General features: G+C 41.4%; 1 long non-coding RNA gene across 2 annotated transcripts; it reads right to left on the minus strand.

Moving 5' to 3' along the window:
- Positions 1–6,244: 6,244 nt before the first annotated feature.
- LOC129846752 (uncharacterized) lies at positions 6,245–12,022 on the minus strand. 2 transcript variants are annotated; one of them, XR_008758287.1, is made up of 3 exons: positions 11,439–11,990; positions 7,191–7,916; positions 6,245–7,106 (listed from the first exon to the last, which is right to left on the minus strand). It is a non-coding gene; the product is annotated as an uncharacterized LOC129846752 (long non-coding RNA). The 2 variants fall into 2 exon arrangements; XR_008758286.1 differs by having other exon boundaries at positions 6,245–7,916; positions 11,439–12,022.
- Positions 12,023–20,739: the final 8,717 nt, after the last annotated feature.

Raw genomic sequence — 20,739 nt, forward strand, 5'->3', positions numbered from 1 at the left:
AGATATCTGTGAGATAGGAGCAACAGTAGTGATACATGGTTAGGTAGGACACAAGATATCTGTTAGATAGGAGCAACAGTAGTGATACATGGTTAGGTAGGACACAAGATATCTGTTAGATAGGAGCAACAGTAGTGATACATGGTTAGGTAGGACACAAGATATCTGTGAGATAGGAGCAACAGTAGTGATACATGGTTAGGTAGGACACAAGATATCTGTGAGATAGGAGCAACAGTAGTGATACATGGTTAGGTAGGACACAAGATATCTGTTAGATAGGAGCAACAGTAGTGATACATGGTTAGGTAGGACACAAGATATCTGTTAGATAGGAGCAACAGTAGTGATACATGGTTAGGTAGAACACAAGATATCTGTTAGATAGGAGCAACAGTAGTGATACATGGTTAGGTAGAACACAAGATATCTGTTAGATAGGAGCAACAGTAGTGACACATGGTTAGGTAGGACACAAGATATCTGTTAGATAGGAGCAACAGTAGTGATACATGGTTAGGTAGGACACAAGATATCTGTTAGATAGGAGCAACAGTAGTGATACATGGTTAGGTAGAACACAATATATCTGTTAGATAGGAGCAACAGTAGTGATACATGGTTAGGTAGAACACAAGATATCTGTGAGATAGGAGCAACAGTAGTGACACATGGTTAGGTAGGACACAAGATATCTGTTAGATAGGAGCAACAGTAGTGATACATGGTTAGGTAGGACACAAGATATCTGTTAGATAGGAGCAACAGTAGTGATACATGGTTAGGTAGGACACAAGATATCTGTTAGATAGGAGCAACAGTAGTGATACATGGTTAGGTAGGACACAAGATATATGTTAGATAGGAGCAACAGTAGTGATACATAGTTAGGTAGGACACAATATATATTTTAGATAGGAGCAACAGTAGTGATACATGGTTAGGTAGGACACAAGATATCTGTTAGATAGGAGCAACAGTAATGTAAACTCACGTAAACTCGTACATTGCCTTGGTCCGTACAATTGCCCTTATTTTAGCGCCCCAAAAACGTAATACTTCCAGATCAACTGTAATGTCAATACCATTGTAAAGCACAATTTCTCCCCTTTCCAACAGAATCTATTACATGACCTAAACGCTGGCCGTTTCTGCATAATTCAAACAGGCAATGAGCCCCGTCGGGTCTTTTTAAAATGGCGGGTGGGGAAGCGAAACTAATGCATGATAGTGAGAAGGAGAGATGTTGTCTGGGAAATTGCTTTTTTTCACTCGATCTGTCCAACTTATCACCTTATCGCCTCTAAAATGTAAATAAAACACTATAAAGAGTTTATATAACGTGTCATTACATACCTATTTGAAGGTTTGTGTCGAATTTGAATCGGGTTTTTAGGGCGGTGCTAAAGTGATCTTAGAAGTAAACAGCGGCTTTGAGAATGATGATCGCATGCAATGTTGACGCAAAAATGACTAGGTATCCCCGTTACCCTGGTTACTGTCGGAAGGCCAAGATGGCGTCGCTGTGAGAGGGAGTGTTTTTGCGCTCTTCAAAGCAATATTGAGGGTTAGGTGGTTAACAGTCAAATATTGGCTATTAATATTGAAAGAAACTAACTATAACTTTTTTTTATGGACATGGGATAAGTTTAGAGTTAGTTTTTGTCAAGTTGAATGGGAAGAACACGACAGAAAGACAAAAGTAGACGAAATATCCAAGTCTCACAGAAGACGGCTGACATGCTAGCTAGCCACAACGAGGACCAGAGCTGCATGGATACACAAGAAGCCGCGATCTCTAACAAGAGAAAGAACAAAACTGACCAGGATGAAATCCTTGCAACCTCTTTACCTCGGACCCCAAGTAAAAATCCTCTGGTGAAAAAAGTAAAAGACGACATTTCCATGTCGGAACTTTTCTCTGCAATCCAGTCCCTGTCTACTAAACAAGACGCCACGCTCTCCAAAGTGTCCATCATAGAGCGGGCTACAGAAGAAACATCAAAGAAGATCGATCATTTGTCAGAAACTGTCAATCAACTACACAAAATTGTGGGCGAGAAGAAGGAAAAGATAACGTTCCTAGAGAATGAGCTGAAGAAAATGCAATCCAAAAATAATGAGCTGTGTGAGAATGTAGCTGAACTTCAAAGGTACTCTGGCAGGTGGAATCTGAAAATCCAAGGTGTAAAAGAGGGAGAGGATATTAGAGAAGTAGTTATTCATATCCTGGGAAAAGTGGCACCATGCATCAAAGACAGGCTAAGAGACGTGATTGATGTGGTACATCGACTTGGGAAACGAAGATCTGATGAACCCCCTTGTAATATCATCTTGCTCTTAACTATGCGCCATTACAGGGACATCATATGGAAAATGGCCAAGGGGAACAAGTTTCTGGACGAGAAGAAACTCCGCATCAAAGAAGCTCTGATACCGCAGGATCAGGCTGCCAGAGAGAAACTGTGGCCGCTGATACAGAAGGCGCGACAAGAGGGAAAGAAGGCGGGGTTCAAGGGCCCACACGCGTTTATCGAAGGAAGAATGATTACTGGGTAACTCTGTTGACATGAACCAAATTGGAACTGTGAGTACTACCATGAGTACAGTTAATGTACTGCCAATAATACATGTACCGTTCGAACTACAACTGATGAACACTTGCCAAAGAAAAGGAAGTAAATAGATGTGTTATTCTGTTAACCACCGCTACCTCAGCTGAGTGGTTTTCCGTCGAGTAATCCTCAAGGTTCACCGTTTTGTTTTATTGTTCATATTAATACTTTTTATCTAATTTGTGTTTTTTTCTTTTTTTAATGCAGGAGTTCGTTTTCAATTCACTCAATATCGTTAGTCTGAATGCTAGGGGTTTGAGAAATCCTACAAAAAGGAAAGCTTTATTTTTATACTGTAAACGCAGTAATGCAGATTTTGTCCTTCTTCAGGAAACTCATTCGGGTGAAAGTGATTTGAAATGTTGGAAATCACAATGGGGAAATATGGCCTATTTCAGTCATGGATCAAATCACTCTGCTGGTGTTTTGACACTTATTCACAAGTTTAAAGGTGACATTCTAGAATCCACATCTTCACAAGACGGCAGATGGGTCATAGTAACTGTTAAACTTGACAATGCTATTTTCATCATCTGTGATGTATACGGACATAACTCACATGCTCCTAATAAGACCCTTTTTACCCAATTTACCAGGAAAGTACAGGATTTAAACAACAAATACTCAGAGGCTTTTCTAATTATTTCAGGGGATTTTAATGAAACACCTGATGCATCTGCTGATCGTTTTCCTCCTAGAACGAGTCAAAGCCTTCAAAATAGCAATATCATCACTAAATTATGCAAGGATCTCTGTGTTGAGGATGCCTGGCGTTATTTCAATCCGGATGCTAAGGGTTATACCTGGACCAACAAAACTATGTCACCTAAATCTAGAATAGATTTATTCCTAATTTCCCCTTTTTTGTTACAATTTGTTATAGATGTAGATCATCAGTTGGCTCCCTTTTCTGATCATCACTTGATTTCCCTGAATTTACAAGCTACTAAAAAATCAAAAGGCTCTCGAGGGTATTGGAAATTAAACAATACACTTTTTAAAGATACTGATCTCATTGAAAACATCAAATCATCAGATAAAGATATTTTTGCAAGAAAAGACTTGGGTCATGGAAGTAGATGGGAATTTTTCAAATATAAAGTCAGAGTTGTAGCCATTAAACGCGCCAAAGAGCTGATGCAATTATAGAACCATAGAGAAAATGAGATGATGAGCAAGCGTGACAGTTTTCTAAAGAAAGATAATCTATCTGAAGAAGAGGAGTCTGTGTTCAGGTCTTTACAACTAGAATTAGAACAGACTTACACGGATCTGGCAAAGGGCGCCTTTGTAAGGTCAAGAGCAAAATGGATTGAAGAGGGGGAAATAAACACTAGTTACTTTTTTGCACTTGAAAAGAGAAACTACAAAAGAAAATCTATAACTGCACTCAAAAATTAACGATGTTTTATGCAAAGATCCCATTACAATATCATAATTTGTCAACTCCTTTTATGAAAACCTTTACAGCTCTCAATTTCAGGAAGATGGTTGTGAAAGCTACATTTGCCACATTCAGAATTGTGTCCCTGTAATTGAGGATGATTTCCACTCAGCTTGCGATTCACCTGTGTCAATTGGAGAAATTAGAGAGGCTCTGAATTCAATGAAAAAAGGGAAATCACCTGGCCCTGATGGCCTATCAGTTGAATTCTATAAGACAGTTTTGGGAGTTGCTAGAAGACCCAATTTTCAATATGTTTCAAGATTGCATTAAAAATGGGGAAATGGTCTCCACTATGAAACAGGGCCTTATTTCATTGATTCCGAAGCCTGATAAAGACCCTTCTCTCATTGACAATTGGAGACCAATTACTTTATTAAATGTTGTTTACAAATTGATTGCTCTGGTTTATGCCAAAAGATTAAAGAAAGGAATAGATACCATTATAAATGAGACTCAAACAGGATTTATGAAGGGCCGTCACATAAGCTCTAACATTCGTTTAGTCTTGGACCTTATAGATTATTCAGATGCAATTGACTCAGATGCGGTTGTCCTATTTCTGGACTTCTGTAAAGCCTTTGACACAATTGAACATGAATTTCTCTTTAGGTCTCTTAAACTTTTTGGATTTGGTGAAAATTTTATTAAAGTAATTTGCATGTTTTACAAAGATATAAATAGTTCTGTGCTACTAAACCTTAATACTTCCAAAAGATTTAGTATCAACAGAAGTGTACGACAGGGATGCCCAATTTCGCCATTTTTATTCATTTTGGTTGTGGAACTTCTATCTCTAGATATTCTGAATGATGCAAATTTGTATGGCTTAACCATTTTTAACAAAGAAATCAAAATTTCCCAACTGGCTGATGATACTCTTTTCTTAAGAGACAAAGACCAGGTCGCCCATGCCCTTAATGCTATAACTGCATTTTCTATTGCATCAGGATTAATGCTGAATGTTTCTAAATGTGAAATCTTATGTTTATTTGACTCTGATGATAAAGAAATTGAAAATATTCCTGTAAAGGACTGTGTTAAATATTTATACTTGGGAGAGTACTTCTGTCCAAGGCAGAGGGACTGTCTCGCTTTGTGTACCCCTCATTATCGTTATGTGTAAATCCAGCTACATGTAAAGAGATCAATAAGACCTTTCTTGACTTCATCTGGAAAAATAAGTCTCACAAACTAAAAAATCTGTCCTTTCTAACAAAAGAGCTGAAGGCGGTCTAGAAGTGTTGGATTTTGTGACATAAATAACACTTTCAAGATAAACTGGCTGACAAGATGTTTGATCAATACTGATTCAATATGGTATTTCATTCCAAATAATGTGTTTCATAAGGTGGGAGGTCTTCAATTTTTACTGAAATGTCATTATATTCCTGAAAGATTACCTGCTAAATTGGCTAGGTTTCACCAACAAGCTTTAATGGCCTGGAAAATATGTTTCCTGTACAATTTTTCCCCTCATAAAGCTCTTTTGTGGAATAATTCAGACATAACTGTAAGGAATAAGTCATTGTTCTACCCCAACTGGCATGAGAGGAATATTGACTTTGTTCTTGATGTTTTCGACAACAGAGGTAATATTCTTACATATGAACAATTTATAACAGTTTCCAATTCCTTTCAGTGTTTATTTCTGTGATCAAAGCCGTTCCCAGTGGTCTAACTACACTAATGAAAACTCATCTTAGCTTTGGGAATGATCACAAAGTTTATCCAGAACTCAGATTGGAAGGCGTGGGCTTACTTGAGAAATCTTGTTGTAATACATATATAAGACAAATTCTTCATTCACAAAACCAACTTCCACCGAGAGGAAAATGTTTCTGGAACATGCTTATTATTCCTGACATTGTCTGGATAAATGCCTGGTTAAGGCCTTACAAATATTGTATACCAAACAAAGTTAAGGAAGTGCACTTTAAAATGTTACATAAGATACTGTATATCCATGTAATTCTATGATATCCAAATGTGTGGCTGTTGATGATATCTGCGTTTTCTGTGAAAAAAAGGTGAGAATCTGTCCCACTTGTTCTTTAATGTAAATTTGTGTCAGAATTTTGGGAAAACCTTGAAAAATACTTATTTACCATTATGAACACGACCCATGTTTTTGACATGAAAGATATAATATGTTACTATTGCAATGATAACAAGACCATTGAAATGATTGTTCATTTTTTTTATTCTTGTTGCCAAATACTTTATACACAAACAAAAATTCCAAAATTCTATACCAAAATTCTACATTTTTCTGATTGAATGTAACTATTTTATTAAAACATTAATCCTAGTGAATAACAACAACAATAACATCTTCCTGATTCATTATAGATTTTTTCAGAGTGATTACAACTACACTAGAATAGTTAATTATTTATATGTTTTGTCTGTTTTAGTATTTTCTTGTTAATACCTGTGTTCTGTTCTGTATGATGTAACAATGTAAATTGTAGATCTGCATTTTGAATTAAAAAATATATAAATCAAATCAAATATAAAAAGAGGCACTTCTGCTGCGTCTCTTTCTGCTGACTGGAGTGGGCAACGCAGTTGAGGAACCAAAAGTGTATTTTCATTTATTTCATAAAAGTGTAATATTATATTAAGTCGTTCAAAGAGAAGCATGTGTTGATTGATTCGTGTTTTATGAGTGATAATTTAAAACAAACTTTAGACCCACTACATATTTACATTGAACCATAGTTCTGACATGGATCATTTTGACCCCAGAGCCATTTCTTTTATCAGAGCCAAAATGTGGTTTATTCCATTTTTCATGACTTTGTCGATCAACTTGTTCTTAATACATCTAAATCATGGTTTAGTGTTTCTGTATCAATATGGACTTTTAACAAATAAAAATCATTTGTACTCCTACTACAATGTTAAAACATTCTACATTGTGACATCATTCAAATATTCTACATTGTGACATTTCATTGATATCATGAAACAACTACTTCATGTATGTATTTTCTGATGTTTGATCAGAGATCTTTTATCAGAGTATCTCTTGTGACATTGATCTCAGCTATGAGATTTCTCTCCTGTGTGTGTTCTCTGGTGTGATACCAGGCTGCGTGACTGAATAAAACTCTTCCCACATTGACTACAGCTATAAGATTTCTCTCCTGTGTGTGTTCTCTGGTGTATAGTCAGATGGCTAGATGTAACAAATCTCTTCCCACATTGATCACAGCTATAAGGTTTCACTCCTGTGTGTGCTCTCAGATGTACTATCAGCCAGCTTGATTGATTAAACCTCTTCCCACATTGAGTACAGTTAAAAGGTTTCTCTACTATGTGTATTTTCTGGTGTGATTTTAAATTTGTTGAACTAACAAAACTCTTTCCGCAGTCAGCGCAGTTGTAAGGTTTCTCTCCGGTGTGTGCTCTCAGATGTACTATCAGGCAGCTTGAGTGAGTAAACCTCTTCCCACATTGATGACAGCTATAAGGTTTCACTCCTGTGTGTGCTCTCAGATGTACTATCAGGCAGCTTGAGTGATTAAACATCTTCCCACATTGGGTACAGCTATAAGGTTTCTCTCCAGTGTGAATTCTCATGTGTACTTTTAGTGATTCTGATCTTAAGTAACTCTTCCCACAATCAAAACAGTGGTGAGATTTCTCTCCTGTGTGTACTCACTGGTGTATTTTAAGTTCTGATGAAGATTTGCAACCTTTCCCACAGTCAGAGCAGTGAGATTTCTTCCCTGTGGGTCTCTGCTGGTGTTTCTTGAGGTGTTCTGATCGGGAGGGACTCTTCTCTGCCTCGTCAGCTTCATGATGTTGTTGAGGCTCCCCAGAGGATCCACGATAGTCACGTCTCTCTCCTGTGTGAACAACAAAGTCAGACAGATGGTTAAAGGCCCACAACAGCAGAAATCCACTGTAAAAGGTGATGCCAACAGAGTAGCCATGATATTGTACAACAATTGACGTCTGTATTGAATGTTAAAATTATTTGACAATTGTCTTAAGACAGTCAAGTGAGCAACAATAGTCATATTTAGTCTTTTTTTCACATTAGTAGTAACATCGATGATTTTAGGCTAGAAAAAAGTAAAAGTTGTTGAAATCCTAAGCAGTGTGCCAGATGACTTTTGGTCTCCAATATAGGCCCCTTTCTGTGTTTTCTAAAATTGCGACAAGGGCGATGCACATGCAATTTGGTTGCAGAAACACCTCCCTGATAATGCAGAAACCACTAGTTATGGATGTTGTATATCTGCCTGGAGCAAAAAAGGTGAGCAAAGATTTTCGTTTTTCCACAATGTATTCTGAATATGACAACACACTATCAGTGCAAGATCAGGAGTGCTACTCAAGGAAACTCACATTAAGCTCTGTGTCTATTCACTAATTCACCACCGTGGGGGAAAACTCAGGGGAGTTCTCAGAGGCTGACAGCAGATATAGCCTCCATTTACAGGTTGCTTATGAGTGCATTTCACACTACTTTGGATTATAATTGTAAGGTTCATTTGAATGTCCTGATTAATATAATGTTTATGTTTTTGTCAAATGTACTACTTTGTATTTAAAAACGACCTCAACCAGTAAAATGTTCTTTGGCTATTATTCTAAAATGGATGACATTTAAAAAAAAAAAGATCTATCTTCAGACAATACCCCATAATGACATCACAATAAAATAGTACCCCATAACAGTGAATAAAGTTTAGAAATACTTGCTTACCAGGGAACTTTTGGCTAAACCAACTATATCATACTACGACCAATAAGCATACTACAAACTCAATGTACGTCACAAATAGTACAGTTAGTATGAGTATTCCAACACAGCTCAGGTCTCTGGGCTGCCATTTTGTTTCTGTTTAAAACCTAGGTTGCCCCTTTAAAAAAGCCACACAACAAACAACCAATCTGCAGTTGAAACAATAACAAAGATGTCATTATTTTTTTACTCCAATGTTTAGAAACAAATGTCAGATTTCCCCTTTAACACCACACACATCAGTCCCACCACTGCCTCTGTTTTTAACACAGTAACGGTACCTACAGTTGAAGTCGAAAGTTTACATACACCTTAGCCAAATACATTTAATCTCATCACAATTCCTGACATTTAATCCTAGTAAAAATTCCCTGTCTTAGGTCTGTTAGGATCACCACTTTATTTTAAGAATGTGAAATGTCAAAATAATGGTAGAGAGAATGATTTATTTCAGCTTTTATGTCATCAAATTCCCAGTGGGTCAGAAGTTTACATACACTCAATTAGTATTTGGTAGCATTGCCTTTAAATTGTTTAACTTGGGTCAAACGTTTCAGGTAGCCTTCCACAAGCTTCCCACAATAAGTTGGGTGCATTTTGGCCCATTCCTCCTGACAGAGCTGGTGTAACTGTGTCAGGTTTGTAGGCCTCCTTGCTCGCACACGCTTTTTCAGTTCTGCCCACAAATTTTCTATACGATTGAGGTCAGGGCTTTGTGAGGGCCACTCCAATACCTTGACTTTGTTGTCCTTAAGCCATTTTGCCACAACTTTGGAAGTATGCTTGGGGTCATTGTCCAATTGGAAGACCCAAGCTTTAACTTCCTGACTGATGTCTTGAGATGTTGCTTCAATATATCCACATAATTTCCCCTCATGATGCCATCTATTTTGTGAAGTGCACCAGTCCCTCCTGCAGCAAAGCACCCCCACAACATGATGCTGCCACCGGCGTGCTTCATAGTTAGGATGGTGTTCTTTGGCTTGCAAGCCTCCCCCTTTTCCCTCCAAACATAACGATGGTCATTATTGCCAAACAGTTCTATATTTGTTTCATCAGACCAGAGGACTTTTCTCCAAAAAGTACAATTCACTGATGTGGCCATCAACCTCCTCCTTCACATCTGACTCCTGATGATCAACCTCCTCCTTCACATCTGACTCCTGATGATCAACCTCCTCCTTCACATCTGACTCCTGATGATCAACCTCCTCCTTCACATCTGACTCCTGATGATCAACCTCCTCCTTCACATCTGACTCCAGTGATCAATCCAGAGCGTCTTCTTTTTTGGGGGGAATCCCAATGGACGTCATCGAATAGGCCGTCATCACGACCACCAACAAGTTAATTGTCATTCAGGTTATCAATAGGAAGAGCATCAGCAATATGTCCTGTCTGGTAACTTGTCTCGTTCAATGGATTTACATTGGCAGGTGCACAGGGTGAAACCCCATTAAGAAAACTCAGTCGATCTCAAACTGCGGGAAAACTTTTGGAAGTCTTTATCAAAGTCTGTGTCCTGTGATGTTGGGACAAATGATAGTCCCTTATTATACAAGCGACAAAGTTCACAAATTCTACAGCACAACGGCAGAGTCATGGAGACTTTTGACTGGTACCATTATTTTCTCATGCAATTACAGTAGGTTGTACCCAATTGGTTTTCTCTCTAGGTCATGTCAGTAGGTTACAGTAGGTTGTACCCAATTGGTTTTCTCTCTAGGTCATGTCAGTAGGTTACAGTAGGTTGTACCCAATTGGTTTTCTCTCTAGGTCGTGTCAGTAGGTTACAGTAGGTTGTACCCAATTGGTTCTCTCTCTAGGTCATGCCAGTAGGTTACAGTAGGTTGTACCCAATTGGTTCTCTCTCTAGGTCATGCCAGTAGGTTACAGTAGGTTGTACCCAATTGGTTGTCTCTCTAGTGGAAACAATTATCAACCCAATGTGGAAAGTGTTGAATTTGGTCAACAACAAAATGAATTGCTTATTTGCTACGTGAGGTTTACTTGATCTAACAGAAGTGTCGTAATTCTTTAATTGTTATGTGGACACGTGACATACCGACAACTTTGATAAAAAACACTATAGGAGTTGTCTCCAGATCGCTATGCATATTCATGCTAGTAGCTTAGCATCTCTCTCCATTGAATACAGGCGGTTGACGACAACAACCCTCATAGAATATAAACAATAGATAACAATAATAATAAGATCCACCAATCCAAAGAAAGGATAGGCGGGAGCTAGACAACCCACAGTGCCGCTTTGTGGACAACGACTCCGCTTGTTAGGGCAGAGACTTATTGTCAGTATATCCATAATCGTTGGTGTAGCCAACCCAACTCTCGCATGGCACTATTGGGGGGCACTGTGTGTAGTAAATCATAACTACATTAAAATCACTACATGCCGTGGCCCCCAGATAGACCCTTCTCAAATATATATGTTAAGTCACTTTTTGAAAACGGAGCGGAGAAAACAAGGGGTAGCTTGCTCTCTACGTCGTCTGATTCTAGACATATCAGTCATCATCCTAGGGCCCTCCCTTGATGAGGTATTGACGAGCCAACTCCGAATATCCAAAGTGAAAACCCAATTTAAGGCGGTACTTACTGATGTAAATCAGATCTCCTACCTCCACCTCTTCATCTTTCAATGTGACAGAAATCTCCCCTTCCTTCTTCACGTCAAAAACGGCATCTCTTTCTCATCCTCCTCTTTCACTGTAACGTCTTCCTCTTTCACTGTAACAGCCTCGCCCTCAATTTATTTTTTAACGGTGACATCCTCCTCTTCCTTCTCCTCTTTCACTACAATGTTCAGCCCCAGAGCTTCTTTCTCCGTCCAGCAGACCCCTTCTTCTTTAGCAGGAGGAGAGTAGCTTAGTGAGCTCATGTTCGGGGATGTTAGCTAGCTAGCTATCATTAGCGACTAAGCTAGTGCTAATTTAACCAGCCAGCTACTATATCTGACTAATAAAAAATAACGTAACATTAAATTAAATAGGCTAACAAGTAGATACGATAGAAGTGTGTCTAAAACACAGCAGCTAATATACACCGAAAGCGTAAAAACAGCTTGAATCTTTCGGCTACGTTGGCTAGCAAGCTACCGAGGTGGTTGAATTGTTGTTTTTGAAGAACCGTCCACTACATTATACGTCACGATAGCAGCATCGCCTGAACGACGCAAATCGCCGTCTGCTGACTGGAGTGGGAAACGCAGTTGAGGAAAATATTATTTTAAATGGATTTCATTAAATAATACTATTATATTGAGACATACAAAGACAGGAAGGTGTTGATTGATTAGTGCAAATACATTTTATTTTACTACAGCACATTTAAGGCAGTTTCATTAAGTCAAACTAAATCTAAATAAGTAGCCAGCTACTGTTGGTCTATACAGCACCCACATGGTGTAACAATACATCATGTAGATGTATATAATGAACAGACTAGGTCTATACTGCTCCTACATGGTGTATCAATACATCATGTAGATGTATATAATGAACAGACTAGGTCTATACTGCTCCTACAGGGTGTAACAAGACAACATGTAGATGTATATAATGAACAGACTAGGTCTATACTGCTCCTACATGGTGTAATAATAAATCATGTAGATGTACACTACCGTTCAAAAGTTTAGGGTCACTTAGAAACGTCCTTGTTTTTGAAAGAAAATCAATTTTTTTGTCCAATAAAATAAATTCAAATTGATCAGAAATACAGTGTAGACATTGTTAATGTTGTAAATGACTATTGCAGCTGGAAACGACTGATTGTTTTATGGAATATCTACATAGGTGTTCAGAGGCCCATTATCAGCAACCATCACTCCTGTGTTACAATGGCATGTTGTGTTAGCTAATCCAAGTTTATAATTTTAAAATGCTAATTGATCATTAGAAAACCCTTTTGCAATAATGATAGCACAGCTGAAAACTGTTGTGCTGATTAAACAAAGCTTTTGTAAACAGTGTGCAGGTCTTCTTGTTCTTTAACAAAGCTTTTTTAAGGCAGTAGAACAACAATAATCATCACCTCTTGACCCTCTTCCCTCCCCTTAACATTCAGACTCTGTCAGTGTGCCAGGTGGACATTGGGTTTGATTCAGACTCTGTCAGTGTGCCAGGTGGACATTGGGTTTGATTCAGACCCTGTCAGTGTGCCAGGTGGACATTGGGTTTGATTCAGACCCTGTCAGTGTGCCAGGTGGACATTGGGTTTGATTCAGACCCTGTCAGTGTGCCAGGTGGACATTGGGTTTGATTCAGACTCTGTCAGTGTGCCAGGTGGACATTGGGTTTGATTCAGACCCTGTCAGTGTGCCAGGTGGACATTGGGTTTGATTCAGACCCTGTCAGTGTGCCAGGTGGACATTGGGTTTGATTCAGACTCTGTCAGTGTGCCAGGTGGACATTGGGTTTGATTCAGACCCTGTCAGTGTGCCAGGTGGACATTGGGTTTGATTCAGACTCTGTCAGTGTGCCAGGTGGACATTGGGTTTGATTCAGACCCTGTCAGTGTGCCAGGTGGACATTGGGTTTGATTCAGACCCTGTCAGTGTGCCAGGTGGACATTGGGTTTGATTCAGACTCTGTCAGTGTGCCAGGTGGACATTGGGTTTGATTCAGACCCTGTCAGTGTGCCAGGTGGACATTGGGTTTGATTCAGACCCTGTCAGTGTGCCAGGTGGTCATTGGGTTTGATTCAGACCCTGTCAGTGTGCCAGGTGGACATTGGGTTTGATTCAGACTCTGTCAGTGTGCCAGGTGGACATTGGGTTTGATTCAGACCCTGTCAGTGTGCCAGGTGGACATTGGGTTTGATTCAGACCCTGTCAGTGTGCCAGGTGGTCATTGGGTTTGATTCAGACCCTGTCAGTGTGCCAGGTGGACATTGGGTTTGATTCAGACCCTGTCAGTGTGCCAGGTGGACATTGGGTTTGAATCAGACCCTGTCAGTGTGCCAGGTGGTCATTGGGTTTGATTCAAACCCTGTCAGTGTGCCAGGTGGACATTGGGTTTGATTCAGACCCTGTCAGTGTGCCAGGTGGACATTGGGTTTGATTCAGACCCTGTCAGTGTGCCAGGTGGACATTGGGTTTGATTCAGACCCTGCCAGCGTGCCAGGTGGTCATTGGGTTTGATTCAGACCCTGTCAGTGTGCGAGGTGGTCATTGGGTTTGATTCAGACCCTGCCAGCGTGCCAGGTGGTCATTGGGTTTGATTCAGACCCTGCCAGCATGCCAGGTGGACATTGGGTTTGATTCAGACCCTGTCAGTGTGCCAGGTGGTCATTGGGTTTGATTCAGACCCTGTCAGTGTGCCAGGTGGTCATTGGGTTTGATTCAGACCCTGCCAGCATGGCCAGAAATGTATTCCAAGGTCAGTAACTTATAACCACGGAATCACCGCAGACCATTCATGCATGACTAAAAACACCTAAGTATTAGATTTACTGCATCAGTAAAACTAATTTTGTCACTGCATAAGACACCATTCACAATGCTGGCTGAGGTACGTGTAAAACATGACATATTATTTCCTCATTGTAAAAAATGTCCCGCTCCTTTAAAACGTATTTGTAATGGCAAGGCTTTAGCTCAGTGGGCTGTTCCATTGTTGAGGAAAGCAGGGGGAGTGTTGTGAGTAACAGAACTGCCTGAGATGTAGGGGAAGGGAAGCTGTTCCATTGTTGAGGAAAGCAGGGGGAGTGTTGTGAGTAACAGAACTGCCTGAGATGTAGGGGAAGGGAAGCTGCTCACTGATTGGCTGTAGGGACAAGGACAATTTTAAATCCAGCTGGGCCTTTTAACACAGACAGTTGTTCCTGCTGTAGATGTTATGCCTTTGTACAGATCTAGGATCAGTTCGTTTTAAATGTTCTCTAACACAGACAGTTCTTCCTGCTGTAGATGTTATGCCTTTGTACAGATCTAGGATCAGTTTGTTTTATATGATCTCTAACACAGACAGTTGTTCCTGCTGTAGATGTTATGCCTTTGCACAGATCTAGGACCAGTTCACCTCCACAATGCATATACATTACCGGTCAATTGTTTGGACACACCTACAAATGCAATAATTTTTCTTTATTTTAACTATTGTCTATATTGTACAGATCTAGGATCAGTTTTAACTATTGTCTACATTGTAGAATAATAGTGGAGACATTGAAACTATGAAATAACACATATGGAATCATGTAGTAACCAAACAAGTGGCAGTAGAATGGCTTTACTGAAGATCTCAGTAACTTTCAACGTGGCACCGTCAGAGGATGGCACCTTTCCAACAAGTCAGTTTGTCAAGTTTCTGACCTGCTAGAGCTTCCCCGGTCAACTGTAAGTGCTGTTATTGAGAAGTGGAAACATCTAGGACCAACAACAGCTCAGCCAAGAAGTAGTGGGCCACACAAGTTCACAGAACAGGACCGCCGAGTGCTGAAGCGTGTAACGTGTAAAAATCATCTGTACTTGGTTGCAACACTCACTAACAAGTTCCAAACTGCTTCTGGAAGCAACATCAGCACAAGAAACTGTTTGTCAGGAGCTTCATGAAATGGGTTTCCAGGGCCGAGCAGCTGCATACAAGCCTAAGATCACCATGTGCAATGCCAAGTGTAGGCTTAAGTGGTGTAGCTAGCTGCCATTGGACTCTGGAGCAGTGGAAACGTATTCTCTGGAGTGATGAATCATGCTTCACCTTCTAGCAATCCGACGGACTAATCTGGGTTTGGTAGATGCCAGGAGAACGCTACTTGCCCCAATGCATAGTGCCAACTGTAAAGTTTGGTGGAAGAGGAATAATGGTCTGGGGTTATTTTTCATGGTTTGGGCCCCTTAGTTCCAGTGAAGGGAAATCTTAACCCTACAGCATTCAATGACATTCTAGAAGATGCTGTGCTTCCAACTTTCTGGCAACAGTTTGGGGAAGGCCCTTTCTTGTTTCAGCATGACAATGCCCCTGTATGCAAAGCGAGTTCAATACATGAATGGTTAGTCGAGATTGGTGTGGAAGAACTTCACAAGCCCTGACCTCAACAACGTCAAACACCTTTGGGATGAAGTGGAACGCCGACTGTGAGCCAGGCCTAATCGCCCAACATCAGTGCCCGACCTCACTAATACTCTTGTGGCTGAATGGAAGCAAGTCCCCGCAGCAATGTTCCAACATCTAGTGGAAAGCCTTCCCAGAAGAGTGGAGGCTGTTATAGCAGCAACGGGGGGACCAACTCCATGCAAATGCCCATGATTTTGGAATGAGATGTTTGACAAGCAGGTGTCTACATACTTTTGTTGATTTAGTGTATATACTGCAGACAGACAGACAGAACTACTAGTCACCCCTCCACTCTCTACGACCTACCTACCTACCTACCTACCTACCTACCTACCTACCTACCTACCTACCTACCTACCTACCTACCTACCTACCTACCAACCTACCTACCTACCTACCTACCTACCTACCTACCTACTAACTAACTAACTAGTCACCCCTCTACTCTCTCCCTGAGTCCAGACCCCAGACAGACAGACAGAACTACTAGTCACCCCTCCACTCTCTCCCTGAGTCCAGGCCCCAGACAGACAGACAGACAGAACTACTAGTCAACCCTCCACTCTCTCCCTGAGTCCAGGCCCCAGACAGACAGACAGAACTACTAGTCACCCCTCCACTCTCTCCCTGAGTCCAGGCCCCAGACAGACAGACAGAACTACTAGTCACCCCTCCACTCTTTCCCTGAGTCCAGGCCCCAGACAGACAGACAGACAGAACTACTAGTCACCCCTCCACTCTCTCCCTGAGTCCAGGTCCCAGACAGACAGACAGACAGACAGACAGACAGACAGACAGAACTACTAGTCACCCCTCCACTCTCTCCCTGAGTCCAGGCCCCAGACAGACAGACAGACAGAACTACTAGTCACCCCTCCATTCTCTCCCTGAGTCCAGGCCCCAGACAGACAGACAGACAGACAGAACTACTAGTCACCCCTCCACTCTCTCCCTGAGTCCAGGCCCCAGACAGACAGACAGACAGAACTACTAGTCACCCCTCCACTCTCTCCCTGAGTCCAGGCCCCAGACAGACAGACAGACAGACAGACAGACAGACAGACAGACAGACAGACAGAACTACTAGTCACCCCTCCACTCTCTCCCTGAGTCCAGGCCCCAGACAGACAGAACAGCAACAGCGTCAGAACTATAGCAGTCTTCATTCTGAAATGACTCTGGTCTTCTTCAGAAGTAGTGCAGTAGTCTACAGGGTTCAGAACTCACCTTTTTAAACACTTCTTATCACTCATATCATGAGGTTTCACATGTGTTTGGTTACATAGTGTCCAATGTTCTTCTGAGTGATAAAACAGCAAACATTAAGAGTGTTTACTTATCAGACCCACATATATAATAAATATACTATAATATACTATATTCATATGCTTTTAGTACTCACACATGAATCATATCATGTTTGCAGGTCATGTGTTGTTTTGAGCCAGCAGTAAAAACACACTGACAGGACAGTTCCTCTTATGGCCACTAGGTGATAATCTGGTGTCACAGACGCAGGACTGAAGACTAAAGAGAAGCATTGCCCCAATTATCACTCCTTTCTCCTAAAGTGTGCACTTGTTCACTTCACTGAAATGACTGGTAAACTAAATATAGTGGAAACGCCCACTTGATAACAGAAGGTAGAGTACTCTGAGTGGAGCGGTGGGAGACAAACAGTACCTCCTCTCCCTTTCTCCCATCCCATCCTCTCCTCTCCTCTCCTCTCCTCTCCTCTCCTCTCCTCTCCTCTCCTCTCCTCTCCTCTCCCCTTTCTCCCATCCTCCTCTTCTCTCTCTCCTCTTTTCTCCACCTCTCCTCCCTCTCCTCTCCCTTTCTCCCATCCTCCTCTTCTCTCTCTCCTCTCCTCCCTCTCCTCTCCTCCTTCCTCTCCCCTTCATCTTTTATTCACTGACTTCTCACCAGTGATGTCATCATAACCAGTAACCTGTTCCTCTCTTGTCCCAGCCCAGCCTGACCCTGACATATAGTATCAGGCCTGTTGAGTTGACTTGGGTAACAGACCTCTAGCTTCTACACCACATCCCCCTTCTCCTGCTCTAACATGAGACCTCATCAGTACTCATTTTGGGTGCTGGTACTGTTTATATTGAGGTGCTGGAACATTAAGCCAATATTCTATAAGAGGTGAACTCAAGCAGTAGAAAGTTAGAGGTGATATTATAGGACACACTATGTGTAACTTTGCAGCTCTGTCAGCAGTTTCCTGTGGAGTTTTTTTAACATATCAGTTTGCTGTAGTGTGTTCAACCACTGATCCAAGATAAGTTGCTGAGAAGTTTATCTCACATCATTGAAGTTAGGACGTAATGAGAGAGAAGTCATAAAGCCTAGCAGTATTTTCCACTCTTCAGTCCAAACCTTATGACAGTAGACTGTATATGTCAGTGGAGCCCCAGTTAGAGACAGATATGATACCTGCAGTGGTACTGATGACCCTGTTGTGGAGCACAGGTAGGAGGCTGTTATATTGATATACACTTGTGACAGTTACTGAGATATGTTTTGATATTGTAAGATATATTACCATTTGCAGGGCTGGTAAAATAACATGCAACTGGAAGCAGACAGTAAAAATGTGTCTCAAAGCAGGACAATGATGTGATCACCTGTAAATGTACTTTACTGTAGCCTAACTGTCCATCTGGGGACAGGCACTAATGTCAGTTAAGTTGTGATGGTGTCATGCATCTGACTGTTGTATATTCAGTGTGTCAATGATTGATTGTATCTGACTCTATGTAAATGAATGAGAGTATATATTATATTGGTGTTATGTTAGAGTAGGAGAAGGGAGGGGTGTAGATGATAGAGGTCTATGAGCTGAGTCAATATCAACAGGTCCAACACTATACGTCACGGAGAGAGAGAGAGATGAGAAGAGAGAGGAGGGGTGGGGAGAGAGATTTGAGGAGGAGGAGAGAAAGGGTAGGGAGAGAGGAGGGTTGGGGAGAGAGAAAGGGAGGGGAGAGAGAAAGGGAGGGGAGATGGGAAAGGAGGGCATAGAGCAAGATAGGTGAGAGAGAAGGGGAGGGGAGAGAAAATGTTTGAGGAGAGAGGAGGGGAGGGGAGAGAGAAGAGAGGAGGGTATTGGAGAGAGAATGGGAGGTGAGAGAGGAGGGTAGGGGAGAGAGATTTGAGAAGGAGAAAAGAGGGTAGGGGAGAGGGAAGGGTAGAGGAGAGATAAGGGTAGGGAATAGAGGGTAAGGTAGAGAGAAGGGGATGGGAGAAAGGAGGGAAGGGGAGAGTGGAGGGTTAGGAGAGAAAAGGGTAGAGTAGAGAGGATGGGAGGGGAGGGGAAGGGATAGAGAGATTTGCAGAGGAGAGAGGAGGGTAGGGGAGAGGGGAGGGGAGGGGAGAGGGAGATGTGTGGAAGTGAGAGGAGGGTAGGGGAGAGGGGAGGGGAGGGGAGAGAGAGATGTGTGGAAGTGAGAGGAGGGGAGGGGAGAAAGGAGGGTGGAGGAGAGAGGAGGGTGGAGGAGAGAGGAGGGTGGAGGGTGGAGGAGAGATGGGGAATGTGTTTACACATGGGTGTTGTTGCACCATACCAACGATAAGCCTGTCTTCCCCATCACATCATGAAAGGTCATGTTGATGTTCATTTAACCTCTGTCTCTCTCTTCCTCTGACTCCTCCCTTTCTCCTCTGTCGCTCTCTTCCTCTGACTCCTCTCTTTCTCTCTATCTTTCTGTCTCTCTCTCTCTCTTTCTCATCTGTCTCTCTCTTTCTCCTCAGATCTCCAGGCTCAAAGCGTCAGTCCACCAGGTAGGTAGAGTATAAATCTACAGTGATTATAGCAGTTCAATATTAGTCAACTTTATTATACCACATGAAGAAAGTCATGTGTCCATACAAACCATTCTAAAACCCAATAACAAGTAGTGTTTTATGGAACTACTAATACTTTACATATTATATATTATATTGGTCTGATGTTAGAGTAGGAGAAGGAGGGTGTAGATGCTAGAGGTCTGTTACCCAAGTCAACAGGTCTGATGCTACCTGTCAGGAAGAGAGAGAGAGGAACAGAGAGAGAGGAAGGAGAGAGAGAGAAGGCGTGGAGAGAAAGTGAGATGTCAACAGAGATAGGGAGAGCTAGAAGGAGAGGAGAGAAAGGGAGATGTCAACAGAGATGGGGCTGACAGAATAACATGCAGCCAACTGAATATCTTGTCATTACTGACTTCTCACCAGTGATGTCATCATAACCAGTAACCTTTTCCACTCTTGGTCCGGCTCAGCTTGACCCTGACCTCTGAAATTAATGACTTAAAAAATGATTTAAAAAAATTAAATTAGATTTAATCTCATCTGCAAAGAGAGTTACACATTTGCATGGAAGGGGAATGTACACTACATGACCAAAAGTATGTGGACACCTGCTCAAATATGTTCATTTAACCTCTGTCTCTCTCTTCCTCTGACTCCTCCCTTTCTCTCTATCTATATTTCGTTCTCTCTCTCTCTATCTATATTTTGTTCTCTCTCTCTCTCTCTCTCTCTCTCTCTCTCTCTCTCTCTCTCTCTTCTGTCTCTCTCTCTCTATCTCTCTTCTGTCTCTCTCTTCTGTCTCCCTCTTTCTCCTCAGATCTCCAGGCTCAAAGCGTCAGTCCACCAGGTAGGTAGAGTATAAATCTACAGTGATTATAGCAGTTCAATATTAGTCAACTTTATTATCCCACATGGAGAAATTCATGTGTCCATACAAACCATTCTAAACCCCAATAACAAGTAGTGTTTTATGGAACTACTAATACTTGTCAACCACAAAGCATTACTGCTGTTAGAATAACAGAATCACTGTCATCATCTGTCCTCACC

Source organism: Salvelinus fontinalis, unplaced genomic scaffold, assembly GCF_029448725.1.
Source record: "Salvelinus fontinalis isolate EN_2023a unplaced genomic scaffold, ASM2944872v1 scaffold_0617, whole genome shotgun sequence".
NCBI classification, from domain to species: domain Eukaryota; kingdom Metazoa; phylum Chordata; class Actinopteri; order Salmoniformes; family Salmonidae; genus Salvelinus; species Salvelinus fontinalis.